The 26537-nt window shown below is 40.0% G+C and overlaps 43 non-coding genes across 43 annotated transcripts; all 43 read right to left on the minus strand.

Annotated features, from left to right (window-relative positions):
* Nucleotides 1-322: 322 nt before the first annotated feature.
* Trnae-cuc (transfer RNA glutamic acid (anticodon CUC)) lies at nt 323-395 on the minus strand. The gene has a single exon. It is a non-coding gene; the product is annotated as a tRNA-Glu (tRNA).
* A 348-nt stretch (nt 396-743) lies between these two features.
* Trnae-cuc (transfer RNA glutamic acid (anticodon CUC)) lies at nt 744-815 on the minus strand. Its single transcript has one exon. It is a non-coding gene; the product is annotated as a tRNA-Glu (tRNA).
* A 1185-nt stretch (nt 816-2000) lies between these two features.
* Trnae-cuc (transfer RNA glutamic acid (anticodon CUC)) lies at nt 2001-2072 on the minus strand. Its single transcript has one exon. It is a non-coding gene; the product is annotated as a tRNA-Glu (tRNA).
* A 348-nt stretch (nt 2073-2420) lies between these two features.
* Nucleotides 2421-2492, minus strand: Trnae-cuc (transfer RNA glutamic acid (anticodon CUC)). Its single transcript has one exon. It is a non-coding gene; the product is annotated as a tRNA-Glu (tRNA).
* A 348-nt stretch (nt 2493-2840) lies between these two features.
* Trnae-cuc (transfer RNA glutamic acid (anticodon CUC)) lies at nt 2841-2912 on the minus strand. The gene has a single exon. It is a non-coding gene; the product is annotated as a tRNA-Glu (tRNA).
* Nucleotides 2913-3679: 767 nt separating this feature from the next.
* On the minus strand, nt 3680-3751 carry Trnae-cuc (transfer RNA glutamic acid (anticodon CUC)). Its single transcript has one exon. It is a non-coding gene; the product is annotated as a tRNA-Glu (tRNA).
* Nucleotides 3752-4099: 348 nt separating this feature from the next.
* Nucleotides 4100-4172, minus strand: Trnae-cuc (transfer RNA glutamic acid (anticodon CUC)). The gene has a single exon. It is a non-coding gene; the product is annotated as a tRNA-Glu (tRNA).
* A 348-nt stretch (nt 4173-4520) lies between these two features.
* On the minus strand, nt 4521-4592 carry Trnae-cuc (transfer RNA glutamic acid (anticodon CUC)). Its single transcript has one exon. It is a non-coding gene; the product is annotated as a tRNA-Glu (tRNA).
* Nucleotides 4593-5777: 1185 nt separating this feature from the next.
* Nucleotides 5778-5849, minus strand: Trnae-cuc (transfer RNA glutamic acid (anticodon CUC)). The gene has a single exon. It is a non-coding gene; the product is annotated as a tRNA-Glu (tRNA).
* Nucleotides 5850-6197: 348 nt separating this feature from the next.
* Nucleotides 6198-6269, minus strand: Trnae-cuc (transfer RNA glutamic acid (anticodon CUC)). Its single transcript has one exon. It is a non-coding gene; the product is annotated as a tRNA-Glu (tRNA).
* A 766-nt stretch (nt 6270-7035) lies between these two features.
* Nucleotides 7036-7107, minus strand: Trnae-cuc (transfer RNA glutamic acid (anticodon CUC)). The gene has a single exon. It is a non-coding gene; the product is annotated as a tRNA-Glu (tRNA).
* A 347-nt stretch (nt 7108-7454) lies between these two features.
* Trnae-cuc (transfer RNA glutamic acid (anticodon CUC)) lies at nt 7455-7526 on the minus strand. The gene has a single exon. It is a non-coding gene; the product is annotated as a tRNA-Glu (tRNA).
* Nucleotides 7527-7874: 348 nt separating this feature from the next.
* Nucleotides 7875-7946, minus strand: Trnae-cuc (transfer RNA glutamic acid (anticodon CUC)). The gene has a single exon. It is a non-coding gene; the product is annotated as a tRNA-Glu (tRNA).
* Nucleotides 7947-8713: 767 nt separating this feature from the next.
* On the minus strand, nt 8714-8785 carry Trnae-cuc (transfer RNA glutamic acid (anticodon CUC)). The gene has a single exon. It is a non-coding gene; the product is annotated as a tRNA-Glu (tRNA).
* Nucleotides 8786-9133: 348 nt separating this feature from the next.
* Trnae-cuc (transfer RNA glutamic acid (anticodon CUC)) lies at nt 9134-9206 on the minus strand. The gene has a single exon. It is a non-coding gene; the product is annotated as a tRNA-Glu (tRNA).
* Nucleotides 9207-9554: 348 nt separating this feature from the next.
* Nucleotides 9555-9626, minus strand: Trnae-cuc (transfer RNA glutamic acid (anticodon CUC)). Its single transcript has one exon. It is a non-coding gene; the product is annotated as a tRNA-Glu (tRNA).
* A 1185-nt stretch (nt 9627-10811) lies between these two features.
* Trnae-cuc (transfer RNA glutamic acid (anticodon CUC)) lies at nt 10812-10883 on the minus strand. The gene has a single exon. It is a non-coding gene; the product is annotated as a tRNA-Glu (tRNA).
* A 348-nt stretch (nt 10884-11231) lies between these two features.
* Trnae-cuc (transfer RNA glutamic acid (anticodon CUC)) lies at nt 11232-11303 on the minus strand. The gene has a single exon. It is a non-coding gene; the product is annotated as a tRNA-Glu (tRNA).
* Nucleotides 11304-12069: 766 nt separating this feature from the next.
* On the minus strand, nt 12070-12141 carry Trnae-cuc (transfer RNA glutamic acid (anticodon CUC)). Its single transcript has one exon. It is a non-coding gene; the product is annotated as a tRNA-Glu (tRNA).
* A 347-nt stretch (nt 12142-12488) lies between these two features.
* On the minus strand, nt 12489-12560 carry Trnae-cuc (transfer RNA glutamic acid (anticodon CUC)). Its single transcript has one exon. It is a non-coding gene; the product is annotated as a tRNA-Glu (tRNA).
* Nucleotides 12561-12908: 348 nt separating this feature from the next.
* On the minus strand, nt 12909-12981 carry Trnae-cuc (transfer RNA glutamic acid (anticodon CUC)). Its single transcript has one exon. It is a non-coding gene; the product is annotated as a tRNA-Glu (tRNA).
* A 347-nt stretch (nt 12982-13328) lies between these two features.
* Trnae-cuc (transfer RNA glutamic acid (anticodon CUC)) lies at nt 13329-13400 on the minus strand. Its single transcript has one exon. It is a non-coding gene; the product is annotated as a tRNA-Glu (tRNA).
* Nucleotides 13401-14167: 767 nt separating this feature from the next.
* On the minus strand, nt 14168-14239 carry Trnae-uuc (transfer RNA glutamic acid (anticodon UUC)). Its single transcript has one exon. It is a non-coding gene; the product is annotated as a tRNA-Glu (tRNA).
* Nucleotides 14240-14587: 348 nt separating this feature from the next.
* Nucleotides 14588-14660, minus strand: Trnae-cuc (transfer RNA glutamic acid (anticodon CUC)). Its single transcript has one exon. It is a non-coding gene; the product is annotated as a tRNA-Glu (tRNA).
* Nucleotides 14661-15008: 348 nt separating this feature from the next.
* Nucleotides 15009-15080, minus strand: Trnae-cuc (transfer RNA glutamic acid (anticodon CUC)). The gene has a single exon. It is a non-coding gene; the product is annotated as a tRNA-Glu (tRNA).
* A 347-nt stretch (nt 15081-15427) lies between these two features.
* Nucleotides 15428-15499, minus strand: Trnae-cuc (transfer RNA glutamic acid (anticodon CUC)). Its single transcript has one exon. It is a non-coding gene; the product is annotated as a tRNA-Glu (tRNA).
* A 767-nt stretch (nt 15500-16266) lies between these two features.
* On the minus strand, nt 16267-16338 carry Trnae-uuc (transfer RNA glutamic acid (anticodon UUC)). The gene has a single exon. It is a non-coding gene; the product is annotated as a tRNA-Glu (tRNA).
* Nucleotides 16339-16686: 348 nt separating this feature from the next.
* Nucleotides 16687-16759, minus strand: Trnae-cuc (transfer RNA glutamic acid (anticodon CUC)). Its single transcript has one exon. It is a non-coding gene; the product is annotated as a tRNA-Glu (tRNA).
* A 767-nt stretch (nt 16760-17526) lies between these two features.
* Nucleotides 17527-17598, minus strand: Trnae-cuc (transfer RNA glutamic acid (anticodon CUC)). The gene has a single exon. It is a non-coding gene; the product is annotated as a tRNA-Glu (tRNA).
* A 766-nt stretch (nt 17599-18364) lies between these two features.
* On the minus strand, nt 18365-18436 carry Trnae-cuc (transfer RNA glutamic acid (anticodon CUC)). The gene has a single exon. It is a non-coding gene; the product is annotated as a tRNA-Glu (tRNA).
* Nucleotides 18437-19204: 768 nt separating this feature from the next.
* Nucleotides 19205-19276, minus strand: Trnae-cuc (transfer RNA glutamic acid (anticodon CUC)). The gene has a single exon. It is a non-coding gene; the product is annotated as a tRNA-Glu (tRNA).
* A 766-nt stretch (nt 19277-20042) lies between these two features.
* On the minus strand, nt 20043-20114 carry Trnae-cuc (transfer RNA glutamic acid (anticodon CUC)). Its single transcript has one exon. It is a non-coding gene; the product is annotated as a tRNA-Glu (tRNA).
* Nucleotides 20115-20460: 346 nt separating this feature from the next.
* On the minus strand, nt 20461-20533 carry Trnae-cuc (transfer RNA glutamic acid (anticodon CUC)). Its single transcript has one exon. It is a non-coding gene; the product is annotated as a tRNA-Glu (tRNA).
* Nucleotides 20534-20880: 347 nt separating this feature from the next.
* On the minus strand, nt 20881-20952 carry Trnae-cuc (transfer RNA glutamic acid (anticodon CUC)). Its single transcript has one exon. It is a non-coding gene; the product is annotated as a tRNA-Glu (tRNA).
* A 767-nt stretch (nt 20953-21719) lies between these two features.
* Trnae-cuc (transfer RNA glutamic acid (anticodon CUC)) lies at nt 21720-21791 on the minus strand. The gene has a single exon. It is a non-coding gene; the product is annotated as a tRNA-Glu (tRNA).
* Nucleotides 21792-22558: 767 nt separating this feature from the next.
* Trnae-cuc (transfer RNA glutamic acid (anticodon CUC)) lies at nt 22559-22630 on the minus strand. The gene has a single exon. It is a non-coding gene; the product is annotated as a tRNA-Glu (tRNA).
* Nucleotides 22631-22978: 348 nt separating this feature from the next.
* Trnae-cuc (transfer RNA glutamic acid (anticodon CUC)) lies at nt 22979-23050 on the minus strand. Its single transcript has one exon. It is a non-coding gene; the product is annotated as a tRNA-Glu (tRNA).
* A 348-nt stretch (nt 23051-23398) lies between these two features.
* On the minus strand, nt 23399-23470 carry Trnae-cuc (transfer RNA glutamic acid (anticodon CUC)). Its single transcript has one exon. It is a non-coding gene; the product is annotated as a tRNA-Glu (tRNA).
* A 347-nt stretch (nt 23471-23817) lies between these two features.
* Nucleotides 23818-23889, minus strand: Trnae-cuc (transfer RNA glutamic acid (anticodon CUC)). The gene has a single exon. It is a non-coding gene; the product is annotated as a tRNA-Glu (tRNA).
* Nucleotides 23890-24656: 767 nt separating this feature from the next.
* Nucleotides 24657-24728, minus strand: Trnae-cuc (transfer RNA glutamic acid (anticodon CUC)). The gene has a single exon. It is a non-coding gene; the product is annotated as a tRNA-Glu (tRNA).
* A 348-nt stretch (nt 24729-25076) lies between these two features.
* On the minus strand, nt 25077-25148 carry Trnae-cuc (transfer RNA glutamic acid (anticodon CUC)). Its single transcript has one exon. It is a non-coding gene; the product is annotated as a tRNA-Glu (tRNA).
* Nucleotides 25149-25496: 348 nt separating this feature from the next.
* Nucleotides 25497-25568, minus strand: Trnae-cuc (transfer RNA glutamic acid (anticodon CUC)). Its single transcript has one exon. It is a non-coding gene; the product is annotated as a tRNA-Glu (tRNA).
* Nucleotides 25569-26334: 766 nt separating this feature from the next.
* Trnae-cuc (transfer RNA glutamic acid (anticodon CUC)) lies at nt 26335-26406 on the minus strand. The gene has a single exon. It is a non-coding gene; the product is annotated as a tRNA-Glu (tRNA).
* Nucleotides 26407-26537: the final 131 nt, after the last annotated feature.

Here is a 26537-nt window from a genome sequence, read left to right on the forward strand (position 1 = left end):
GTCAATAATGTGCGAAAACTTCACCAATCTTAAACGTTGAAAATTTTACCATTTTGAAGTATTTTCTAGCAACTTGGGAATTCTTGTTTCAACAGTCTATTTGTGTGAGTTTATCACGACATATTCCTCCCTGTAAAATAACAACAACCCTTAGTCCTCCCAAAACTTGTTTATTAGGAAATCGAAAATTTCTCTTTTTTAGGACTAACAATGAAAATATTTTTTCCAGCTAATTCAAAAGTAATGCATTGACAGGTAAGCGATTTCGAGCTGGCTGCGAAGCCGGCGTTAATTCTAACACTGAACCAACATTGCATGCACTTTCCCCAGACCGGGAATCGAACCCGGGCCGCCTGGGTGAGAGCCAGGAATCCTGACCACCAGACCATCTGGGAACTACGAAAGTCGTGTCTTTGGTCCAGTGAATAATATGCGAAAACTTCACCATTCTTAAACGTTGAAAATTTTACCATTTTGAAACATTTTCTAGCAACTTGGGCATTCTTGTTTCAACAGTCTATTTGTGTGAGTCTATCACGACATATTCCTCCCTGTAAAATAACAACAACCCTTAGTCCTTCCAAAACTTGTTTTTTAGGAAATCGAAAATTTCTCTTTTTTAGGACTAACAATGAAAATATTTTTTCCAGCTAATTCAAAATTAATGCATTGATAGGTAAGCGAATTCGGGCTGGCTGCGAGGCCGGCGTTAATTCTAACACTGAACCAACATTGCATGCACTTTCCCAGACCGGGAATCGAACCCGGGCCGCCTGGGTGAGAGCCAGTAATCCTGACCACTAGACCATATGGGAACTACGAAAGTCGTGTCTTTGGTCCAGTGAATAAAATGCGAAAACTTCACCATTCTTAAACGTTGAAAATTTTACCATTTTGAAGCATTTTCTAGCAATTTGGGAATTCTTGTTTCAAAAGTCTATTTGTGTGAGTTTATCACGACGTATTCCTCCCTGTAAAATAACAACAACCCTTAGTCCTTCCAAAACTTGTTTTTTAGGAAATCGAAAATTTCTCTTTTGGGGACTAATAATGAAAATATTTTTTCCAGCTAATTTAAAATTAATGCATTGACAGGTAAGCGAATTCGGGCTGGCTGCGAGGCCGGCGTTAATTCTAACACTGAACCAACATTGCATGTACTTTCCCAGACTGGGAATCGAACACGGGACGCCTGGGTGAGAGCCAGGAATCCAGACCACTAGACCATCTGGGAACTACGAAAGTCGTATCTTTGGTCCAGTGAATAAAATGCGAAAACTTCACCATTCTTAAACGTTGAAAATTTTACCATTTTGAAGCATTTTCTAGCAATTTGGGAATTCTTGTTTCAAAAGTCTATTTGTGTGAGTTTATCACGACGTATTCCTCCCTGTAAAATAACAACAACCCTTAGTCCTTCCAAAACTTGTTTTTTAGGAAATCGAAAATTTCTCTTTTGGGGACTAATCATAAAAATATTTTTTCCAGCTAATTTAAAATTAATGCATTGACAGGTAAGCGAATTCGGGCTGGCTGCGAGGCCGGCGTTAATTCTACCACTGAACCAACATTGCATGCACTTTCCCAGACCGGGAAGCGAACCCGGGCCGCCTGGGTGAGAACCACTAATCCTGACCACTAGACCATCTGGGAACTACGAAAGTCGTATCTTTGGTCCAGTGAATAAAATCCGAAAACTTCACCAATCTTAAACGTTGAAAATTTTACCAGTTTCAAGTATTTTCTAGCAACTTGGGAATTCTTGTTTCAACAGTCTATTTGTGTTAGTTTATCACGACGTATTCCTCCCTGTAAAATAACAACAACCCTTAGTCCTTCCAAAACTTGTTTATTAGGAAATCGAAAATTTCTCTTTTGGGGACTAATCATGAAAATATTTTTTCCAGCTAATTCAAAAGTAATGCATTGACAGGTAAGCGATTTCGAGCTGGCTGCGAGGCCGGCGTTAATTCTACCACTGAACCAACATTGCATGCACTTTCCCAGACCGGGAATCGGACCCGGGCCGCCTGGGTGAGAGCCAGGAATCCTGACCACTAGACCATCTGGGAGCTACGAAAGTCGTGTCTTTGGTCAATTCAATAAAATGCGAAAACTTCACCATTCTTAAACGTTGAAAATTTTACCATTTTGAAGTATTTTCTAGCAACTTGGGAATTCTTGTTTCAAGAGTCTATTTGTGTGAGTCTATCACGACATATTCCTCCCTGTAAAATAACAACAACCCTTAGTCCTTCCAAAACTTGTTTTTTAAGAAATCGAAAATTTCTCTTTTTTAGGACTAACAATGAAAATATTTTTTCCAGCTAATTCAAAAGTAATGCATTGACAGGTAAGCGATTTCGAGCTGGCTGCGAGGCCGGCGTTAATTCTACCACTGATGCAACATTGCATGCACTTTCCCAGACCGGGAATCGGACCCGGGCCGCCTGGGTGAGAGCCAGGAATCCTGCCCACTAGACCATCTGGGAGCTACGACAGTCGTGTCTTTGGTCCAGTGAATAATATGACAAAACTTCACCATTCTTAAACGTTGAAAATTTTACCATTTTGAAGCATTTTCTAGCAACTTGGGAATTCTTGTTTCAAGAGTCTATTTGTGTGAGTTTATCACGACATATTCCTCCCTGTAAAATAACAACAACCCTTAGTCCTTCCAAAACTTGTTTATTAGGAAATCGAAAATTTCTCTTTTTTAGGACTAACAATGAAAATATTTTTTCCAGCTAATTCAAAATTAATGCATTGATAGGTAAGCGAATTCGGGCTGGCTGCGAAGCCGGCGTTAATTCTAACACTGAACCAACATTTCATGCACTTTCCCAGACCGGGAATCGAACCCGGGCCGCCTGGGTGAGAGCCAGGAATCCTGACCACTAGACCATCTGGGAACTACGAAAGTCGTGTCTTTGGTCCAGTGAATAATATGCGAAAACTTCACCATTCTTAAACGTTGAAAATTTTACCATTTTGAAGCATTTTCTAGCAATTTGGGAATTCTTGTTTCAAAAGTCTATTTGTGTGAGTTTATCACGACGTATTCCTCTCTGTAAAATAACAACAACCCTTAGTCCTTCCAAAACTTGTTTTTTAGGAAATCGAAAATTTCTCTTTTGGGGACTAATAATGAAAATATTTTTTCCAGCTAATTTAAAATTAATGCATTGACATGTAAGCGAATTCGGGCTGGCTGCGAGGCCGGCGTTAATTCTACCACTGAACCAACATTGCATGCACTTTTCCAGACCGGGAAGCGAACCCGGGCCGCCTGGGTGAGAACCAGTAATCCTGACCACTAGACCATCTGGGAACTACGAAAGTCGTATCTTTGGTCCAGTCAATAATGTGCGAAAACTTCACCAATCTTAAACGTTGAAAATTTTACCATTTTGAAGTATTTTCTAGCAACTTGGGAATTCTTGTTTCAACAGTCTATTTGTGTGAGTTTATCACGACGTATTCCTCCCTGTAAAATAACAACAACCCTTAGTCCTTCCAAAACTTGTTTATTAGGAAATCGAAAATTTCTCTTTCTTAGGACTAACAATGAAAATATTTTTTCCAGCTAATTCAAAAGTAATGCATTGACAGGTAAGCGATTTCGAGCTGGCTGCGAAGCCGGCGTTAATTCTAACACTGAACCAACATTGCATGCACTTTCCCAGACCGGGAATCGAACCCGGGCCGCTTGGGTGAGAGCCAGGAATCCTGACCACTAGACCATCTGGGAGCTACGAAAGTCGTGTCTTTGGTCCATTCAATAAAATGCGAAAACTTCACCATTCTTAAACGTTGAAAATTTTACCATTTTGAAGTATTTTCTAGCAACTTGGGAATTCTTGTTTCAAGAGTCTATTTGTGTGAGTTTATCACGACATATTCCTCCCTGTAAAATAACAACAACCCTTAGTCCTCCCAAAACTTGTTTATTAGGAAATCGAAAATTTCTCTTTTTTAGGACTAACAATGAAAATATTTTTTCCAGCTAATTCAAAAGTAATGCATTGACAGGTAAGCGATTTCGAGCTGGCTGCGAAGCCGGCGTTAATTCTAACACTGAACCAACATTGCATGCACTTTCCCCAGACCGGGAATCGAACCCGGGCCGCCTGGGTGAGAGCCAGGAATCCTGACCACCAGACCATCTGGGAACTACGAAAGTCGTGTCTTTGGTCCAGTGAATAATATGCGAAAACTTCACCATTCTTAAACGTTGAAAATTTTACCATTTTGAAACATTTTCTAGCAACTTGGGCATTCTTGTTTCAACAGTCTATTTGTGTGAGTCTATCACGACATATTCCTCCCTGTAAAATAACAACAACCCTTAGTCCTTCCAAAACTTGTTTTTTAGGAAATCGAAAATTTCTCTTTTTTAGGACTAACAATGAAAATATTTTTTCCAGCTAATTCAAAATTAATGCATTGATAGGTAAGCGAATTCGGGCTGGCTGCGAGGCCGGCGTTAATTCTAACACTGAACCAACATTGCATGCACTTTCCCAGACCGGGAATCGAACCCGGGCCGCCTGGGTGAGAGCCAGTAATCCTGACCACTAGACCATATGGGAACTACGAAAGTCGTGTCTTTGGTCCAGTGAATAAAATGCGAAAACTTCACCATTCTTAAACGTTGAAAATTTTACCATTTTGAAGCATTTTCTAGCAATTTGGGAATTCTTGTTTCAAAAGTCTATTTGTGTGAGTTTATCACGACGTATTCCTCCCTGTAAAATAACAACAACCCTTAGTCCTTCCAAAACTTGTTTTTTAGGAAATCGAAAATTTCTCTTTTGGGGACTAATAATGAAAATATTTTTTCCAGCTAATTTAAAATTAATGCATTGACAGGTAAGCGAATTCGGGCTGGCTGCGAGGCCGGCGTTAATTCTAACACTGAACCAACATTGCATGTACTTTCCCAGACTGGGAATCGAACACGGGACGCCTGGGTGAGAGCCAGGAATCCAGACCACTAGACCATCTGGGAACTACGAAAGTCGTATCTTTGGTCCAGTGAATAAAATGCGAAAACTTCACCATTCTTAAACGTTGAAAATTTTACCATTTTGAAGCATTTTCTAGCAATTTGGGAATTCTTGTTTCAAAAGTCTATTTGTGTGAGTTTATCACGACGTATTCCTCCCTGTAAAATAACAACAACCCTTAGTCCTTCCAAAACTTGTTTTTTAGGAAATCGAAAATTTCTCTTTTGGGGACTAATCATAAAAATATTTTTTCCAGCTAATTTAAAATTAATGCATTGACAGGTAAGCGAATTCGGGCTGGCTGCGAGGCCGGCGTTAATTCTACCACTGAACCAACATTGCATGCACTTTCCCAGACCGGGAAGCGAACCCGGGCCGCCTGGGTGAGAACCACTAATCCTGACCACTAGACCATCTGGGAACTACGAAAGTCGTATCTTTGGTCCAGTGAATAAAATCCGAAAACTTCACCAATCTTAAACGTTGAAAATTTTACCAGTTTCAAGTATTTTCTAGCAACTTGGGAATTCTTGTTTCAACAGTCTATTTGTGTTAGTTTATCACGACGTATTCCTCCCTGTAAAATAACAACAACCCTTAGTCCTTCCAAAACTTGTTTATTAGGAAATCGAAAATTTCTCTTTTGGGGACTAATCATGAAAATATTTTTTCCAGCTAATTCAAAAGTAATGCATTGACAGGTAAGCGATTTCGAGCTGGCTGCGAGGCCGGCGTTAATTCTACCACTGAACCAACATTGCATGCACTTTCCCAGACCGGGAATCGGACCCGGGCCGCCTGGGTGAGAGCCAGGAATCCTGACCACTAGACCATCTGGGAGCTACGAAAGTCGTGTCTTTGGTCAATTCAATAAAATGCGAAAACTTCACCATTCTTAAACGTTGAAAATTTTACCATTTTGAAGTATTTTCTAGCAACTTGGGAATTCTTGTTTCAAGAGTCTATTTGTGTGAGTCTATCACGACATATTCCTCCCTGTAAAATAACAACAACCCTTAGTCCTTCCAAAACTTGTTTTTTAAGAAATCGAAAATTTCTCTTTTTTAGGACTAACAATGAAAATATTTTTTCCAGCTAATTCAAAATTAATGCATTGATAGGTAAGCGAATTCGGGCTGGCTGCGAAGCCGGCGTTAATTCTAACACTGAACCAACATTTCATGCACTTTCCCAGACCGGGAATCGAACCCGGGCCGCCTGGGTGAGAGCCAGGAATCCTGACCACTAGACCATCTGGGAACTACGAAAGTCGTGTCTTTGGTCCAGTGAATAATATGCGAAAACTTCACCATTCTTAAACGTTGAAAATTTTACCATTTTGAAGCATTTTCTAGCAATTTGGGAATTCTTGTTTCAAAAGTCTATTTGTGTGAGTTTATCACGACGTATTCCTCTCTGTAAAATAACAACAACCCTTAGTCCTTCCAAAACTTGTTTTTTAGGAAATCGAAAATTTCTCTTTTGGGGACTAATAATGAAAATATTTTTTCCAGCTAATTTAAAATTAATGCATTGACAGGTAAGCGAATTCGGGCAGGCTGCGAGGCCGGCGTTAATTCTAACACTGAACCAACATTGCATGCACTTTCCCAGATTGGGAATCGAACCCGGGACGCCTGCGTGAGAGCCAGGAATCCTGACCACTAGACCATCTGGGAACTACGAAAGTCGTATCTTTGGTCCAGTGAATAAAATGCGAAAACTTCACCATTCTTAAACGTTGAAAATTTTACCATTTTGAAGCATTTTCAAGCAACTTGGGCATTCTTGTTTCAAAAGTCTATTTGTGTGAGTTTATCACAACGTATTCCTCCCTGTAAAATAACAACAACCCTTAGTCCTTCCAAAACTTGTTTTTTAGGAAATCGAAAATTTCTCTTTTGGGGACTAATCATGAAAATATTTTTTCCAGCTAATTTAAAATTAATGCATTGACAGGTAAGCGAATTCGGGCTGGCTGCGAGGCCGGCGTTAACTCTAACACTGAACCAACATTGCATGCACTTTCCCAGACCGGGAATCGAACCCGGGCCGCCTGGGTGAGAGCCAGGAATCCTGACCACTAGACCATCTGGGAGCTACGACAGTCGTGTCTTTGGTCCAGTGAATAATATGCGAAAACTTCACCATTCTTAAACGTTGAAAATTTTACCATTTTGAAGCATTTTCTAGCAACTTGGGAATTCTTGTTTCAAGAGTCTATTTGTGTGAGTTTATCACGACGTATTCCTCCCTGTGAAATAACAACAACCTTTAGTCCTTCCAAAACTTGTTTTTTAGGAAATCGAAAATTTCTCTTTTGGGGACTAATCATGAAAATATATTTTCCAGCTAATTTAAAATTAATGCATTGACATGTTAGCGAATTCGGGCTGGCTGCGAAGCCGGCGTTAATTCTACCACTGAACCAACATTGCATGCACTTTCCCAGACCGGGAAGCGAACCCGGGCCGCCTGGGTGAGAACCAGTAATCCTGACCACTAGACCATCTGGGAACTACGAAAGTCGTATCTTTGGTCCAGTCAATAATGTGCGAAAACTTCACCAATCTTAAACGTTGAAAATTTTACCATTTTGAAGTATTTTCTAGCAACTTGGGAATTCTTGTTTCAAGAGTCTATTTGTGTGAGTTTATCACGACGTATTCCTCCCTGTAAAATAACAACAACCCTTAGTCCTTCCAAAACTTGTTTTTTAGGAAATCGAAAATATCTCTTTTTTAGTACTAACAATGAAAATATTTTTTCCACCTAATTCAAAATTAATGCATTGATAGGTAAGCGAATTCGGGCTGGCTGCGAAGCCGCCGTTAATTCTAACACTGAACCAACATTTCATGCACTTTCCCAGACCGGGAATCGAACCCGGGCCGCCTGGGTGAGAGCCAGGAATCCTGACCACTAGACCATCTGGGAACTACGAAAGTCGTGTCTTTGGTCCAGTGAATAATATGCGAAAACTTCACCATTCTTAAACGTTGAAAATTTTACCATTTTGAAGCATTTTCTAGCAATTTGGGAATTCTTGTTTCAAAAGTCTATTTGTGTGAGTTTATCACGACGTATTCCTCTCTGTAAAATAACAACAACCCTTAGTCCTTCCAAAACTTGTTTTTTAGGAAATCGAAAATTTCTCTTTTGGGGACTAATAATGAAAATATTTTTTCCAGCTAATTTAAAATTAATGCATTGACATGTAAGCGAATTCGGGCTGGCTGCGAGGCCGGCGTTAATTCTACCACTGAACCAACATTGCATGCACTTTTCCAGACCGGGAAGCGAACCCGGGCCGCCTGGGTGAGAACCAGTAATCCTGACCACTAGACCATCTGGGAACTACGAAAGTCGTATCTTTGGTCCAGTCAATAATGTGCGAAAACTTCACCAATCTTAAACGTTGAAAATTTTACCATTTTGAAGTATTTTCTAGCAACTTGGGAATTCTTGTTTCAACAGTCTATTTGTGTGAGTTTATCACGACGTATTCCTCCCTGTAAAATAACAACAACCCTTAGTCCTTCCAAAACTTGTTTATTAGGAAATCGAAAATTTCTCTTTCTTAGGACTAACAATGAAAATATTTTTTCCAGCTAATTCAAAAGTAATGCATTGACAGGTAAGCGATTTCGAGCTGGCTGCGAAGCCGGCGTTAATTCTAACACTGAACCAACATTGCATGCACTTTCCCAGACCGGGAATCGAACCCGGGCCGCTTGGGTGAGAGCCAGGAATCCTGACCACTAGACCATCTGGGAGCTACGAAAGTCGTGTCTTTGGTCCATTCAATAAAATGCGAAAACTTCACCATTCTTAAACGTTGAAAATTTTACCATTTTGAAGTATTTTCTAGCAACTTGGGAATTCTTGTTTCAAGAGTCTATTTGTGTGAGTTTATCACGACATATTCCTCCCTGTAAAATAACAACAACCCTTAGTCCTCCCAAAACTTGTTTATTAGGAAATCGAAAATTTCTCTTTTTTAGGACTAACAATGAAAATATTTTTTCCAGCTAATTCAAAAGTAATGCATTGACAGGTAAGCGATTTCGAGCTGGCTGCGAAGCCGGCGATAATTCTAACACTGAACCAACATTGCATGCACTTTCCCCAGACCGGGAATCGAACCCGGGCCGCCTGGGTGAGAGCCAGGAATCCTGACCACCAGACCATCTGGGAACTACGAAAGTCGTGTCTTTGGTCCAGTGAATAATATGCGAAAACTTCACCATTCTTAAACGTTGAAAATTTTACCATTTTGAAACATTTTCTAGCAACTTGGGCATTCTTGTTTCAACAGTCTATTTGTGTGAGTCTATCACGACATATTCCTCCCTGTAAAATAACAACAACCCTTAGTCCTTCCAAAACTTGTTTTTTAGGAAATCGAAAATTTCTCTTTTTTAGGACTAACAATGAAAATATTTTTTCCAGCTAATTCAAAATTAATGCATTGATAGGTAAGCGAATTCGGGCTGGCTGCGAGGCCGGCGTTAATTCTAACACTGAACCAACATTGCATGCACTTTCCCAGACCGGGAATCGAACCCGGGCCGCCTGGGTGAGAGCCAGTAATCCTGACCACTAGACCATATGGGAACTACGAAAGTCGTGTCTTTGGTCCAGTGAATAAAATGCGAAAACTTCACCATTCTTAAACGTTGAAAATTTTACCATTTTGAAGCATTTTCTAGCAATTTGGGAATTCTTGTTTCAAAAGTCTATTTGTGTGAGTTTATCACGACGTATTCCTCCCTGTAAAATAACAACAACCCTTAGTCCTTCCAAAACTTGTTTTTTAGGAAATCGAAAATTTCTCTTTTGGGGACTAATAATGAAAATATTTTTTCCAGCTAATTTAAAATTAATGCATTGACAGGTAAGCGAATTCGGGCTGGCTGCGAGGCCGGCGTTAATTCTAACACTGAACCAACATTGCATGTACTTTCCCAGACTGGGAATCGAACACGGGACGCCTGGGTGAGAGCCAGGAATCCAGACAACTAGACCATCTGGGAACTACGAAAGTCGTATCTTTGGTCCAGTGAATAAAATGCGAAAACTTCACCATTCTTAAACGTTGAAAATTTTACCATTTTGAAGCATTTTCTAGCAATTTGGGAATTCTTGTTTCAAAAGTCTATTTGTGTGAGTTTATCACGACGTATTCCTCCCTGTAAAATAACAACAACCCTTAGTCCTTCCAAAACTTGTTTTTTAGGAAATCGAAAATTTCTCTTTTGGGGACTAATCATAAAAATATTTTTTCCAGCTAATTTAAAATTAATGCATTGACAGGTAAGCGAATTCGGGCTGGCTGCGAGGCCGGCGTTAATTCTACCACTGAACCAACATTGCATGCACTTTCCCAGACCGGGAAGCGAACCCGGGCCGCCTGGGTGAGAACCACTAATCCTGACCACTAGACCATCTGGGAACTACGAAAGTCGTATCTTTGGTCCAGTGAATAAAATCCGAAAACTTCACCAATCTTAAACGTTGAAAATTTTACCAGTTTCAAGTATTTTCTAGCAACTTGGGAATTCTTGTTTCAACAGTCTATTTGTGTTAGTTTATCACGACGTATTCCTCCCTGTAAAATAACAACAACCCTTAGTCCTTCCAAAACTTGTTTATTAGGAAATCGAAAATTTCTCTTTTGGGGACTAATCATGAAAATATTTTTTCCAGCTAATTCAAAAGTAATGCATTGACAGGTAAGCGATTTCGAGCTGGCTGCGAGGCCGGCGTTAATTCTACCACTGAACCAACATTGCATGCACTTTCCCAGACCGGGAATCGGACCCGGGCCGCCTGGGTGAGAGCCAGGAATCCTGACCACTAGACCATCTGGGAGCTACGAAAGTCGTGTCTTTGGTCAATTCAATAAAATGCGAAAACTTCACCATTCTTAAACGTTGAAAATTTTACCATTTTGAAGTATTTTCTAGCAACTTGGGAATTCTTGTTTCAAGAGTCTATTTGTGTGAGTCTATCACGACATATTCCTCCCTGTAAAATAACAACAACCCTTAGTCCTTCCAAAACTTGTTTTTTAAGAAATCGAAAATTTCTCTTTTTTAGGACTAACAATGAAAATATTTTTTCCAGCTAATTCAAAATTAATGCATTGATAGGTAAGCGAATTCGGGCTGGCTGCGAAGCCGGCGTTAATTCTAACACTGAACCAACATTTCATGCACTTTCCCAGACCGGGAATCGAACCCGGGCCGCCTGGGTGAGAGCCAGGAATCCTGACCACTAGACCATCTGGGAACTACGAAAGTCGTGTCTTTGGTCCAGTGAATAATATGCGAAAACTTCACCATTCTTAAACGTTGAAAATTTTACCATTTTGAAGCAATTTCTAGCAATTTGGGAATTCTTGTTTCAAAAGTCTATTTGTGTGAGTTTATCACGACGTATTCCTCTCTGTAAAATAACAACAACCCTTAGTCCTTCCAAAACTTGTTTTTTAGGAAATCGAAAATTTCTCTTTTGGGGACTAATAATGAAAATATTTTTTCCAGCTAATTTAAAATTAATGCATTGACAGGTAAGCGAATTCGGGCAGGCTGCGAGGCCGGCGTTAATTCTAACACTGAACCAACATTGCATGCACTTTCCCAGATTGGGAATCGAACCCGGGACGCCTGCGTGAGAGCCAGGAATCCTGACCACTAGACCATCTGGGAACTACGAAAGTCGTATCTTTGGTCCAGTGAATAAAATGCGAAAACTTCACCATTCTTAAACGTTGAAAATTTTACCATTTTGAAGCATTTTCAAGCAACTTGGGCATTCTTGTTTCAAAAGTCTATTTGTGTGAGTTTATCACAACGTATTCCTCCCTGTAAAATAACAACAACCCTTAGTCCTTCCAAAACTTGTTTTTTAGGAAATCGAAAATTTCTCTTTTGGGGACTAATCATGAAAATATTTTTTCCAGCTAATTTAAAATTAATGCATTGACAGGTAAGCGAATTCGGGCTGGCTGCGAGGCCGGCGTTAACTCTAACACTGAACCAACATTGCATGCACTTTCCCAGACCGGGAATCGAACCCGGGCCGCCTGGGTGAGAGCCAGGAATCCTGACCACTAGACCATCTGGGAGCTACGACAGTCGTGTCTTTGGTCCAGTGAATAATATGCGAAAACTTCACCATTCTTAAACGTTGAAAATTTTACCATTTTGAAGCATTTTCTAGCAACTTGGGAATTCTTGTTTCAAGAGTCTATTTGTGTGAGTTTATCACGACGTATTCCTCCCTGTGAAATAACAACAACCTTTAGTCCTTCCAAAACTTGTTTTTTAGGAAATCGAAAATTTCTCTTTTGGGGACTAATCATGAAAATATATTTTCCAGCTAATTTAAAATTAATGCATTGACATGTTAGCGAATTCGGGCTGGCTGCGAAGCCGGCGTTAATTCTACCACTGAACCAACATTGCATGCACTTTCCCAGACCGGGAAGCGAACCCGGGCCGCCTGGGTGAGAACCAGTAATCCTGACCACTAGACCATCTGGGAACTACGAAAGTCGTATCTTTGGTCCAGTCAATAATGTGCGAAAACTTCACCAATCTTAAACGTTGAAAATTTTACCATTTTGAAGTATTTTCTAGCAACTTGGGAATTCTTGTTTCAAGAGTCTATTTGTGTGAGTTTATCACGACGTATTCCTCCCTGTAAAATAACAACAACCCTTAGTCCTTCCAAAACTTGTTTTTTAGGAAATCGAAAATATCTCTTTTTTAGTACTAACAATGAAAATATTTTTTCCACCTAATTCAAAATTAATGCATTGATAGGTAAGCGATTTCGAGCTGGCTGCGAAGCCGGCGTTAATTCTAACACTGAACCAACATTGCATGCACTTTCCCCAGACCGGGAATCGAACCCGGGCCGCCTGGGTGAGAGCCAGGAATCCTGACCACTAGACCATCTGGGAACTACGAAAGTCGTGTCTTTGGTCCAGTGAATAATATGCGAAAACTTCACCATTCTTAAACGTTGAAAATTTTACCATTTTGAAGCATTTTCTAGCAACTTGGGAATTCTTGTTTCAAAAGTCTATTTGTGTGAGTTTATCACGACGTATTCCTCCCTGTAAAATAACAACAACCCTTAGTCCTTTCAAAACTTTTTTTTTAGGAAATCGAAAATTTCTCTTTTGGGGACTAATAATGAAAATATTTTTTCCAGCTAATTTAAAATTAATGCATTGACAGGTAAGCGAATTCGGGCAGGCTGCGAGGCCGGCGTTAATTCTAACACTGAACCAACATTGCATGCACTTTCCCAGACTGGGAATCGAACCCGGGACGCCTGGGTGAGAGCCAGGAATCCTGACCACTAGACCATCTGGGAACTACGAAAGTCGTATCTTTGGTCCAGTGAATAAAATGCGAAAACTTCACCATTCTTAAACGTTGAAAATTTTACTATTTTGAAGCATTTTCAAGCAACTTGGGCATTCTTGTTTCAAAAGTCTATTTGTGTGAGTTTATCACAACGTATTCCTCCCTGTAAAATAACAACAACCCTTAGTCCTTCCAAAACTTGTTTTTTAGGAAATCGAAAATTTCTCTTTTGGGGACTAATAATGAAAATATTTTTTCCAGCTAATTTAAAATTAATGCATTGACATGTAAGCGAATTCGGGCTGGCTGCGAGGCCGGCGTTAATTCTACCACTGAACCAACATTGCATGCACTTTTCCAGACCGGGAAGCGAACCCGGGCCGCCTGGGTGAGAACCAGTAATCCTGACCACTAGACCATCTGGGAACTACGAAAGTCGAATCTTTGGTCCAGTCAATAATGTGCGAAAACTTCACCAATCTTAAACGTTGAAAATTTTACCATTTTGAAGTATTTTCTAGCAACTTGGGAATTCTTGTTTCAAGAGTCTATTTGTGTGAGTTTATCACGACGTATTCCTCCCTGTAAAATAACAACAACCCTTAGTCCTTCCAAAACTTGTTTATTAGGAAATCGAAAATTTCTCTTTCTTAGGACTAACAATGAAAATATTTTTTCCAGCTAATTCAAAAGTAATGCATTGACAGGTAAGCGATTTCGAGCTGGCTGCGAAGCCGGCGTTAATTCTAACACTGAACCAACATTGCATGCACTTTCCCAGACCGGGAATCGAACCCGGGCCGCCTGGGTGAAAGCCAGGAATCCTGACCACTAGACCATCTGGGAGCTACGAAAGTCGTGTCTTTGGTCCATTCAATAAAATGCGAAAACTTCACCATTCTTAAACGTTGAAAATTTTACCATTTTGAAGTATTTTCTAGCAACTTGGGAATTCTTGTTTCAAGAGTCTATTTGTGTGAGTTTATCACGACATATTCCTCCCTGTAAAATAACAACAACCCTTAGTCCTCCCAAAACTTGTTTATTAGGAAATCGAAAATTTCTCTTTTTTAGGACTAACAATGAAAATATTTTTTCCAGCTAATTCAAAAGTAATGCATTGACAGGTAAGCGATTTCGAGCTGGCTGCGAAGCCGGCGTTAATTCTAACACTGAACCAACATTGCATGCACTTTCCCCAGACCGGGAATCGAACCCGGGCCGCCTGGGTGAGAGCCAGGAATCCTGACCACCAGACCATCTGGGAACTACGAAAGTCGTGTCTTTGGTCCAGTGAATAATATGCGAAAACTTCACCATTCTTAAACGTTGAAAAGTTTACCATTTTGAAACATTTTCTAGCAACTTGGGCATTCTTGTTTCAACAGTCTATTTGTGTGAGTCTATCACGACATATTCCTCCCTGTAAAATAACAACAACCCTTAGTCCTTCCAAAACTTGTTTTTTAGGAAATCGAAAATTTCTCTTTTTTAGGACTAACAATGAAAATATTTTTTCCAGCTAATTCAAAATTAATGCATTGATAGGTAAGCGAATTCGGGCTGGCTGCGAGGCCGGCGTTAATTCTAACACTGAACCAACATTGCATGCACTTTCCCAGACCGGGAATCGAACCCGGGCCGCCTGGGTGAGAGCCAGGAATCCTGACCACTAGACCATATGGGAACTACGAAAGTCGTGTCTTTGGTCCATTCAATAAAATGCGAAAACTTCACCATTCTTAAACGTTGAAAATTTTACCATTTTGAAGTATTTTCTAGCAACTTGGGCATTCTTGTTTCAAAAGTCTATTTGTGTGAGTTTATCACGACGTATTCCTCCCTGTAAAATAACAACAACCCTTAGTCCTTTCAAAACTTTTTTTTTAGGAAATCGAAAATTTCTCTTTTGGGGACTAATAATGAAAATATTTTTTCCAGCTAATTTAAAATTAATGCATTGACAGGTAAGCGAATTCGGGCAGGCTGCGAGGCCGGCGTTAATTCTAACACTGAACCAACATTGCATGCACTTTCCCAGACTGGGAATCGAACCCGGGACGCCTGGGTGAGAGCCAGGAATCCTGACCACTAGACCATCTGGGAACTACGAAAGTCGTATCTTTGGTCCAGTGAATAAAATGCGAAAACTTCACCATTCTTAAACGTTGAAAATTTTACTATTTTGAAGCATTTTCAAGCAACTTGGGCATTCTTGTTTCAAAAGTCTATTTGTGTGAGTTTATCACAACGTATTCCTCCCTGTAAAATAACAACAACCCTTAGTCCTTCCAAAACTTGTTTTTTAGGAAATCGAAAATTTCTCTTTTGGGGACTAATAATGAAAATATTTTTTCCAGCTAATTTAAAATTAATGCATTGACATGTAAGCGAATTCGGGCTGGCTGCGAGGCCGGCGTTAATTCTACCACTGAACCAACATTGCATGCACTTTTCCAGACCGGGAAGCGAACCCGGGCCGCCTGGGTGAGAACCAGTAATCCTGACCACTAGACCATCTGGGAACTACGAAAGTCGAATCTTTGGTCCAGTCAATAATGTGCGAAAACTTCACCAATCTTAAACGTTGAAAATTTTACCATTTTGAAGTATTTTCTAGCAACTTGGGAATTCTTGTTTCAAGAGTCTATTTGTGTGAGTTTATCACGACGTATTCCTCCCTGTAAAATAACAACAACCCTTAGTCCTTCCAAAACTTGTTTATTAGGAAATCGAAAATTTCTCTTTCTTAGGACTAACAATGAAAATATTTTTTCCAGCTAATTCAAAAGTAATGCATTGACAGGTAAGCGATTTCGAGCTGGCTGCGAAGCCGGCGTTAATTCTAACACTGAACCAACATTGCATGCACTTTCCCAGACCGGGAATCGAACCCGGGCCGCCTGGGTGAAAGCCAGGAATCCTGACCACTAGACCATCTGGGAGCTACGAAAGTCGTGTCTTTGGTCCATTCAATAAAATGCGAAAACTTCACCATTCTTAAACGTTGAAAATTTTACCATTTTGAAGTATTTTCTAGCAACTTGGGAATTCTTGTTTCAAGAGTCTATTTGTGTGAGTTTATCACGACATATTCCTCCCTGTAAAATAACAACAACCCTTAGTCCTCCCAAAACTTGTTTATTAGGAAATCGAAAATTTCTCTTTTTTAGGACTAACAATGAAAATATTTTTTCCAGCTAATTCAAAAGTAATGCATTGACAGGTAAGCGATTTCGAGCTGGCTGCGAAGCCGGCGTTAATTCTAACACTGAACCAACATTGCATGCACTTTCCCCAGACCGGGAATCGAACCCGGGCCGCCTGGGTGAGAGCCAGGAATCCTGACCACCAGACCATCTGGGAACTACGAAAGTCGTGTCTTTGGTCCAGTGAATAATATGCGAAAACTTCACCATTCTTAAACGTTGAAAAGTTTACCATTTTGAAACATTTTCTAGCAACTTGGGCATTCTTGTTTCAACAGTCTATTTGTGTGAGTCTATCACGACATATTCCTCCCTGTAAAATAACAACAACCCTTAGTCCTTCCAAAACTTGTTTTTTAGGAAATCGAAAATTTCTCTTTTTTAGGACTAACAATGAAAATATTTTTTCCAGCTAATTCAAAATTAATGCATTGATAGGTAAGCGAATTCGGGCTGGCTGCGAGGCCGGCGTTAATTCTAACACTGAACCAACATTGCATGCACTTTCCCAGATTGGGAATCGAACCCGGGACGCCTGCGTGAGAGCCAGGAATCCTGACCACTAGACCATCTGGGAACTACGAAAGTCGTATCTTTGGTCCAGTGAATAAAATGCGAAAACTTCACCATTCTTAAACGTTGAAAATTTTACTATTTTGAAGCATTTTCAAGCAACTTGGGCATTCTTGTTTCAAAAGTCTATTTGTGTGAGTTTATCACAACGTATTCCTCCCTGTAAAATAACAACAACCCTTAGTCCTTCCAAAACTTGTTTTTTAGGAAATCGAAAATTTCTCTTTTGGGGACTAATCATGAAAATATATTTTCCAGCTAATTTAAAATTAATGCATTGACAGGTAAGCGAATTCGGGCTGGCTGCGAGGCCGGCGTTAACTCTAACACTGAACCAACATTGCATGCACTTTCCCAGACCGGGAATCGAACCCGGGACGCCTGGGTGAGAGCCAGGAATCCAGACCACTAGACCATCTGGGAACTACGAAAGTCGTATCTTTGGTCCAGTGAATAAAATGCGAAAACTTCACCATTCTTAAACGTTGAAAATTTTACCATTTTGAAGCATTTTCTAGCAATTTGGGAATTCTTGTTTCAAAAGTCTATTTGTGTGAGTTTATCACGACGTATTCCTCCCTGTAAAATAACAACAACCCTTAGTCCTTCCAAAACTTGTTTTTTAGGAAATCGAAAATTTCTCTTTTGGGGACTAATCATAAAAATATTTTTTCCAGCTAATTTAAAATTAATGCATTGACAGGTAAGCGAATTCGGGCTGGCTGCGAGGCCGGCGTTAATTCTACCACTGAACCAACATTGCATGCACTTTCCCAGACCGGGAAGCGAACCCGGGCCGCCTGGGTGAGAACCACTAATCCTGACCACTAGACCATCTGGGAACTACGAAAGTCGTATCTTTGGTCCAGTGAATAAAATCCGAAAACTTCACCAATCTTAAACGTTGAAAATTTTACCAGTTTCAAGTATTTTCTAGCAACTTGGGAATTCTTGTTTCAACAGTCTATTTGTGTTAGTTTATCACGACGTATTCCTCCCTGTAAAATAACAACAACCCTTAGTCCTTCCAAAACTTGTTTATTAGGAACTCGAAAATTTCTCTTTTGGGGACTAATCATGAAAATATTTTTTCCAGCTAATTCAAAAGTAATGCATTGACAGGTAAGCGATTTCGAGCTGGCTGCGAGGCCGGCGTTAATTCTACCACTGAACCAACATTGCATGCACTTTCCCAGACCGGGAATCGGACCCGGGCCGCCTGGGTGAGAGCCAGGAATCCTGACCACTAGACCATCTGGGAGCTACGAAAGTCGTGTCTTTGGTCAATTCAATAAAATGCGAAAACTTCACCATTCTTAAACGTTGAAAATTTTACCATTTTGAAGTATTTTCTAGCAACTTGGGAATTCTTGTTTCAAGAGTCTATTTGTGTGAGTCTATCACGACATATTCCTCCCTGTAAAATAACAACAACCCTTAGTCCTTCCAAAACTTGTTTTTTAAGAAATCGAAAATTTCTCTTTTTTAGGACTAACAATGAAAATATTTTTTCCAGCTAATTCAAAATTAATGCATTGACAGGTAAGCGAATTCGGGCAGGCTGCGAAGCCGGCGTTAATTCTAACACTGAACCAACATGGCATGCACTTTTCCAGACCGGGAAGCGAACCCGGGCCGCCTGGGTGAGAACCAGTAATCCTGACCACTAGACCATCTGGGAACTACGAAAGTCGTATCTTTGGTCCAGTCAATAATGTGCGAAAACTTCACCAATCTTAAACGTTGAAAATTTTACCATTTTGAAGTATTTTCTAGCAACTTGGGAATTCTTGTTTCAACAGTCTATTTGTGTGAGTTTATCACGACGTATTCCTCCCTGTAAAATAACAACAACCCTTAGTCCTTCCAAAACTTGTTTATTAGGAAATCGAAAATTTCTCTTTTTTAGGACTAACAATGAAAATATTTTTTCCAGCTAATTCAAAATTAATGCATTGATAGGTAAGCGAATTCGGGCTGGCTGCGAAGCCGGCGTTAATTCTAACACTGAACCAACATTTCATGCACTTTCCCAGACCGGGAATCGAACCCGGGCCGCCTGGGTGAGAGCCAGGAATCCTGACCACTAGACCATCTGGGAACTACGAAAGTCGTGTCTTTGGTCCAGTGAATAATATGCGAAAACTTCACCATTCTTAAACGTTGAAAATTTTACCATTTTGAAGTATTTTCTAGCAACTTGGGAATTCTTGTTTCAAGAGTCTATTTGTGTGAGTCTATCACGACGTATTCCTCTCTGTAAAATAACAACAACCCTTAGTCCTTCCAAAACTTGTTTTTTAGGAAATCGAAAATTTCTCTTTTGGGGACTAATAATGAAAATATTTTTTCCAGCTAATTTAAAATTAATGCATTGACAGGTAAGCGAATTCGGGCAGGCTGCGAGGCCGGCGTTAATTCTAACACTGAACCAACATTGCATGCACTTTCCCAGATTGGGAATCGAACCCGGGACGCCTGCGTGAGAGCCAGGAATCCTGACCACTAGACCATCTGGGAACTACGAAAGTCGTATCTTTGGTCCAGTGAATAAAATGCGAAAACTTCACCATTCTTAAACGTTGAAAATTTTACTATTTTGAAGCATTTTCAAGCAACTTGGGCATTCTTGTTTCAAAAGTCTATTTGTGTGAGTTTATCACAACGTATTCCTCCCTGTGAAATAACAACAACCTTTAGTCCTTCCAAAACTTGTTTTTTAGGAAATAGAAAATTTCTCTTTTGGGGACTAATCATGAAAATATATTTTCCAGCTAATTTAAAATTAATGCATTGACATGTTAGCGAATTCGGGCTGGCTGCGAAGCCGGCGTTAATTCTACCACTGAACCAACATTGCATGCACTTTCCCAGACCGGGAAGCGAACCCGGGCCGCCTGGGTGAGAACCAGTAATCCTGACCACTAGACCATCTGGGAACTACGAAAGTCGTATCTTTGGTCCAGTCAATAATGTGCGAAAACTTCACCAATCTTAAACGTTGAAAATTTACCATTTTGAAGTATTTTCTAGCAACTTGGGAATTCTTGTTTCAAGAGTCTATTTGTGTGAGTTTATCACGACATATTCCTCCCTGTAAAATAACAACAACCCTTAGTCCTTCCAAAACTTGTTTTTTAGGTAATCGAAAATTTCTCTTTTTTAGTACTAACAATGAAAATATTTTTCCACCTAATTCAAAATTAATGCATTGATAGGTAAGCGATTTCGAGCTGGCTGCGAAGCCGGCTTTAATTCTAACACTGAACCAACATTGCATGCACTTTCCCCAGACCGGGAATCGAACCCGGGCCGCCTGGGTGAGAGCCAGGAATCCTGACCACTAGACCATCTGGGAACTACGAAAGTCGTGTCTTTGGTCCAGTGAATAATATGCGAAAACTTCACCATTCTTAAACGTTGAAAATTTTACCATTTTGAAGCATTTTCTAGCAACTTGGGAATTCTTGTTTCAAAAGTCTATTTGTGTGAGTTTATCACGACGTATTCCTCCCTGTAAAATAACAACAACCCTTAGTCCTTCCAAAACTTTTTTTTTAGGAAATCGAAAATTTCTCTTTTGGGGACTAATAATGAAAATATTTTTTCCAGCTAATTTAAAATTAATGCATTGACAGGTAAGCGAATTCGGGCAGGCTGCGAGGCCGGCGTTAATTCTAACACTGAACCAACATTGCATGCACTTTCCCAGACTGGGAATCGAACCCGGGACGCCTGGGTGAGAGCCAGGAATCCTGACCACTAGACCATCTGGGAACTACGAAAGTCGTATCTTTGGTCCAGTGAATAAAATGCGAAAACTTCACCATTCTTAAACGTTGAAAATTTTACTATTTTGAAGCATTTTCAAGCAACTTGGGCATTCTTGTTTCAAAAGTCTATTTGTGTGAGTTTATCACAACGTATTCCTCCCTGTAAAATAACAACAACCCTTAGTCCTTCCAAAACTTGTTTTTTAGGAAATCGAAAATTTCTCTTTTGGGGACTAATAATGAAAATATTTTTTCCAGCTAATTTAAAATTAATGCATTGACATGTAAGCGAATTCGGGCTGGCTGCGAGGCCGGCGTTAATTCTACCACTGAACCAACATTGCATGCACTTTTCCAGACCGGGAAGCGAACCCGGGCCGCCTGGGTGAGAACCAGTAATCCTGACCACTAGACCATCTGGGAGCTACGAAAGTCGTATCTTTGGTCCATTCAATAAAATGCGAAAACTTCACCATTCTTAAACGTTGAAAATTTTACCATTTTGAAATATTTTCTAGCAACTTGGGAATTCTTGTTTCAAGAGTCTATTTGTGTGAGTCTATCACGACATATTCCTCCCTGTAAAATAACAACAACCCTTAGTCCTTCCAAAACTTGTTTTTTAGGAAATCGAAAATTTCTCTTTTTTAGGACTAACAATGAAAATATTTTTTCCAGCTAATTCAAAATTAATGCATTGATAGGTAAGCGAATTCGGGCTGGCTGCGAAGCCGGCGTTAATTCTAACACTGAACCAACATTGCATGCACTTTCCCAGACCGGGAATCGAACCCGGGCCGCCTGGGTGAGAGCCAGTAATCCTGACCACTAGACCATATGGGAACTACGAAAGTCGTGTCTTTGGTCCAGTGAATAATATGCGAAAACTTCACCATTCTTAAACGTTGAAAATTTTACCATTTTGAAGCATTTTCTAGCAATTTGGGAATTCTTGTTTCAAAAGTCTATTTGTGTGAGTTTATCACGACGTATTCCTCCCTGTAAAATAACAACAACCCTTAGTCCTTCCAAAACTTGTTTTTTAGGAAATCGAAAATTTCTCTTTTTTAGGACTAACAATGAAAATATTTTTTCCAGCTAATTCAAAAGTAATGCATTGATAGGTAAGCGAATTCGGGCTGGCTGCGAGGCCGGCGTTAATTCTAACACTGAACCAACATTGCATGTACTTTCCCAGACTGGGAATCGAACACGGGACGCCTGGGTGAGAGCCAGGAATCCAGACCACTAGACCATCTGGGAACTACGAAAGTCGTATCTTTGGTCCAGTGAATAAAATGCGAAAACTTCACCATTCTTAAACGTTGAAAATTTTACTATTTTGAAGCATTTTCAAGCAACTTGGGAATTCTTGTTTCAAAAGTCTATTTGTGTGAGTTTATCACAACGTATTCCTCCCTGTAAAATAACAACAACCCTTAGTCCTTCCAAAACTTGTTTTTTAGGAAATCGAAAATTTCTCTTTTGGGGACTAATCATGAAAATATTTTTTTCAGCTAATTTAAAATTAATGCATTGACAGGTAAGCGAATTCGGGCTGGCTGCGAGGCCGGCGTTAATTCTACCACTGAACCAACATTGCATGCACTTTCCCAGACCGGGAAGCGAACCCGGGCCGCCTGGGTGAGAACCAGTAATCCTGACCACTAGACCATCTGGGAACTACGAAAGCCGTATCTTTGGTCCAGTCAATAATGTGCGAAAACTTCACCAATCTTAAACGTTGAAAATTTTACCATTTTGAAGTATTTTCTAGCAACTTGGGAAGTCTTGTTTCAAGAGTTTATTTGTGTGAGTTTATCACGACATATTCCTCCCTGTAAAATAACAACAACCCTTAGTCCTTCCCAAACTTGTTTATTAGGAAATCGAAAATTTCTCTTTTTTAGGACTAACAATGAAAATATTTTTTCCAGCTAATTCAAAAGTAATGCATTGACAGGTAAGCGATTTCGAGCTGGCTGCGAAGCCGGCGTTAATTCTAACACTGAACCAACATTGCATGCACTTTCCCAGACCGGGAATCGAACCCGGGCCGCCTGGGTGAGAGCCAGGAATCCTGACCACTAGACCATCTGGGAGCTACGAAAGTCGTGTCTTTGGTCCATTCAATAAAATGCGAAAACTTCACCATTCTTAAACGTTGAAAATTTTACCATTTTGAAGTATTTTCTAGCAACTTGGGAATTCTTGTTTCAACAGTCTATTTGTGTGAGTCTATCACGACATATTCCTCCCTGTAAAATAACAACAACCCTTAGTCCTTCCAAAACTTGTTTTTTAGGAAATCGAAAATTTCTCTTTTTTAGGACTAACAATGAAAATATTTTTTCTAGCTAATTCAAAATTAATGCATTGATAGGTAAGCGAATTCGGGCTGGCTGCGAAGCCGGCGTTAATTCTAACACTGAACCAACATTGCATGCACTTTCCCAGACCGGGAATCGAACCCGGGCCGCCTGGGTGAGAGCCAGGAATCCTGACCACTAGACCATCTGGGAACTACGAAAGTCGTATCTTTGGTCCAGTGAATAAAATGCGAAAACTTCACCATTCTTAAACGTTGAAAATTTTACTATTTTGAAGCATTTTCAAGCAACTTGGGAATTCTTGTTTCAAAAGTCTATTTGTGTGAGTTTATCACAACGTATTCCTCCCTGTAAAATAACAACAACCCTTAGTCCTTCCAAAACTTGTTTTTTAGGAAATCGAAAATTTCTCTTTTGGGGACTAATCATGAAAATATTTTTTTCAGCTAATTTAAAATTAATGCATTGACAGGTAAGCGAATTCGGGCTGGCTGCGAGGCCGGCGTTAATTCTACCACTGAACCAACATTGCATGCACTTTCCCAGACCGGGAAGCGAACCCGGGCCGCCTGGGTGAGAACCAGTAATCCTGACCACTAGACCATCTGGGAACTACGAAAGCCGTATCTTTGGTCCAGTCAATAATGTGCGAAAACTTCACCAATCTTAAACGTTGAAAATTTTACCATTTTGAAGTATTTTCTAGCAACTTGGGAATTCTTGTTTCAACAGTCTATTTGTGTGAGTTTATCACGACGTATTCCTCCCTGTAAAATAACAACAACCCTTAGTCCTTCCAAAACTTGTTTTTTAGGAAATCGAAAATTTCTCTTTTTTAGGACTAACAATGAAAATATTTTTTCCAGCTAATTCAAAAGTAATGCATTGATAGGTAAGCGAATTCGGGCTGGCTGCGAGGCCGGCGTTAATTCTAACACTGAACCAACATTGCATGTACTTTCCCAGACCGGGAATCGAACACGGGACGCCTGGGTGAGAGCCAGGAATCCAGACCACTAGACCATCTGGGAACTACGAAAGTCGTATCTTTGGTCCAGTGAATAAAATGCGAAAACTTCACCATTCTTAAACGTTGAAAATTTTACTATTTTGAAGCATTTTCAAGCAACTTGGGAATTCTTGTTTCAAAAGTCTATTTGTGTGAGTTTATCACAACGTATTCCTCCCTGTAAAATAACAACAACCCTTAGTCCTTCCAAAACTTGTTTTTTAGGAAATCGAAAATTTCTCTTTTGGGGACTAATCATGAAAATATTTTTTTCAGCTAATTTAAAATTAATGCATTGACAGGTAAGCGAATTCGGGCTGGCTGCGAGGCCGGCGTTAATTCTACCACTGAACCAACATTGCATGCACTTTCCCAGACCGGGAAGCGAACCCGGGCCGCCTGGGTGAGAACCAGTAATCCTGACCACTAGACCATCTGGGAACTACGAAAGCCGTATCTTTGGTCCAGTCAATAATGTGCGAAAACTTCACCAATCTTAAACGTTGAAAATTTTACCATTTTGAAGTATTTTCTAGCAACTTGGGAAGTCTTGTTTCAAGAGTTTATTTGTGTGAGTTTATCACGACATATTCCTCCCTGTAAAATAACAACAACCCTTAGTCCTTCCCAAACTTGTTTATTAGGAAATCGAAAATTTCTCTTTTTTAGGACTAACAATGAAAATATTTTTTCCAGCTAATTCAAAAGTAATGCATTGACAGGTAAGCGATTTCGAGCTGGCTGCGAAGCCGGCGTTAATTCTACCACTGAACCAACATTGCATGCACTTTCCCAGACCGGGAATCGAACCCGGGCCGCCTGGGTGAGAGCCAGGAATCCTGACCACTAGACCATCTGGGAGCTACGAAAGTCGTGTCTTTGGTCCATTCAATAAAATGCGAAAACTTCACCATTCTTAAACGTTGAAAATTTTACCATTTTGAAGTATTTTCTAGCAACTTGGGAATTCTTGTTTCAACAGTCTATTTGTGTGAGTCTATCACGACATATTCCTCCCTGTAAAATAACAACAACCCTTAGTCCTTCCAAAACTTGTTTTTTAGGAAATCGAAAATTTCTCTTTTTTAGGACTAACAATGAAAATATTTTTTCTAGCTAATTCAAAATTAATGCATTGATAGGTAAGCGAATTCGGGCTGGCTGCGAAGCCGGCGTTAATTCTAACACTGAACCAACATTGCATGCACTTTCCCAGACCGGGAATCGAACCCGGGCCGCCTGGGTGAGAGCCAGGAATCCTGACCACTAGACCATCTGGGAACTACGAAAGTCGTATCTTTGGTCCAGTGAATAAAATGCGAAAACTTCACCATTCTTAAACGTTGAAAATTTTACTATTTTGAAGCATTTTCAAGCAAATTGGGAATTCTTGTTTCAAAAGTCTATTTGTGTGAGTTTATCACAACGTATTCCTCCCTGTAAAATAACAACAACCCTTAGTCCTTCCAAAACTTGTTTTTTAGGAAATCGAAAATTTCTCTTTTGGGGACTAATCATGAAAATATTTTTTTCAGCTAATTTAAAATTAATGCATTGACAGGTAAGCGAATTCGGGCTGGCTGCGAGGCCGGCGTTAATTCTACCACTGAACCAACATTGCATGCACTTTCCCAGGCCGGGAAGCGAACCCGGGCCGCCTGGGTGAGAACCAGTAATCCTGACCACTAGACCATCTGGGAACTACGAAAGCCGTATCTTTGGTCCAGTCAATAATGTGCGAAAACTTCACCAATCTTAAACGTTGAAAATTTTACCATTTTGAAGTATTTTCTAGCAACTTGGGAATTCTTGTTTCAACAGTCTATTTGTGTGAGTTTATCACGACGTATTCCTCCCTGTAAAATAACAACAACCCTTAGTCCTTCCAAAACTTGTTTTTTAGGAAATCGAAAATTTCTCTTTTGGGGACTAATCATGAAAATATTTTTTCCAGCTAATTCAAAAGTAATGCATTGACAGATAAGCGATTTCGAGCTGGCTGCGAGGCCGGCGTTAATTCTACCACTGAACCAACATTGCATGCACTTTCCCAGACCGGGAATCGAACCCGGGCCGCCTGGGTGAGAGCCAGGAATCCTGACCACTAGACCATCTGGGAGCTACGAAAGTCGTGTCTTTGGTCCATTCAATAAAATGCGAAAACTTCACCATTCTTAAACGTTGAAAATTTTACCATTTTGAAGTATTTTCTAGCAACTTGGGAATTCTTGTTTCAACAGTCTATTTGTG

The sequence above is a fragment of the Clavelina lepadiformis genome, chromosome 4 (genome assembly GCF_947623445.1).
Source record: "Clavelina lepadiformis chromosome 4, kaClaLepa1.1, whole genome shotgun sequence".
NCBI classification, from domain to species: Eukaryota; Metazoa; Chordata; class Ascidiacea; order Aplousobranchia; family Clavelinidae; genus Clavelina; species Clavelina lepadiformis.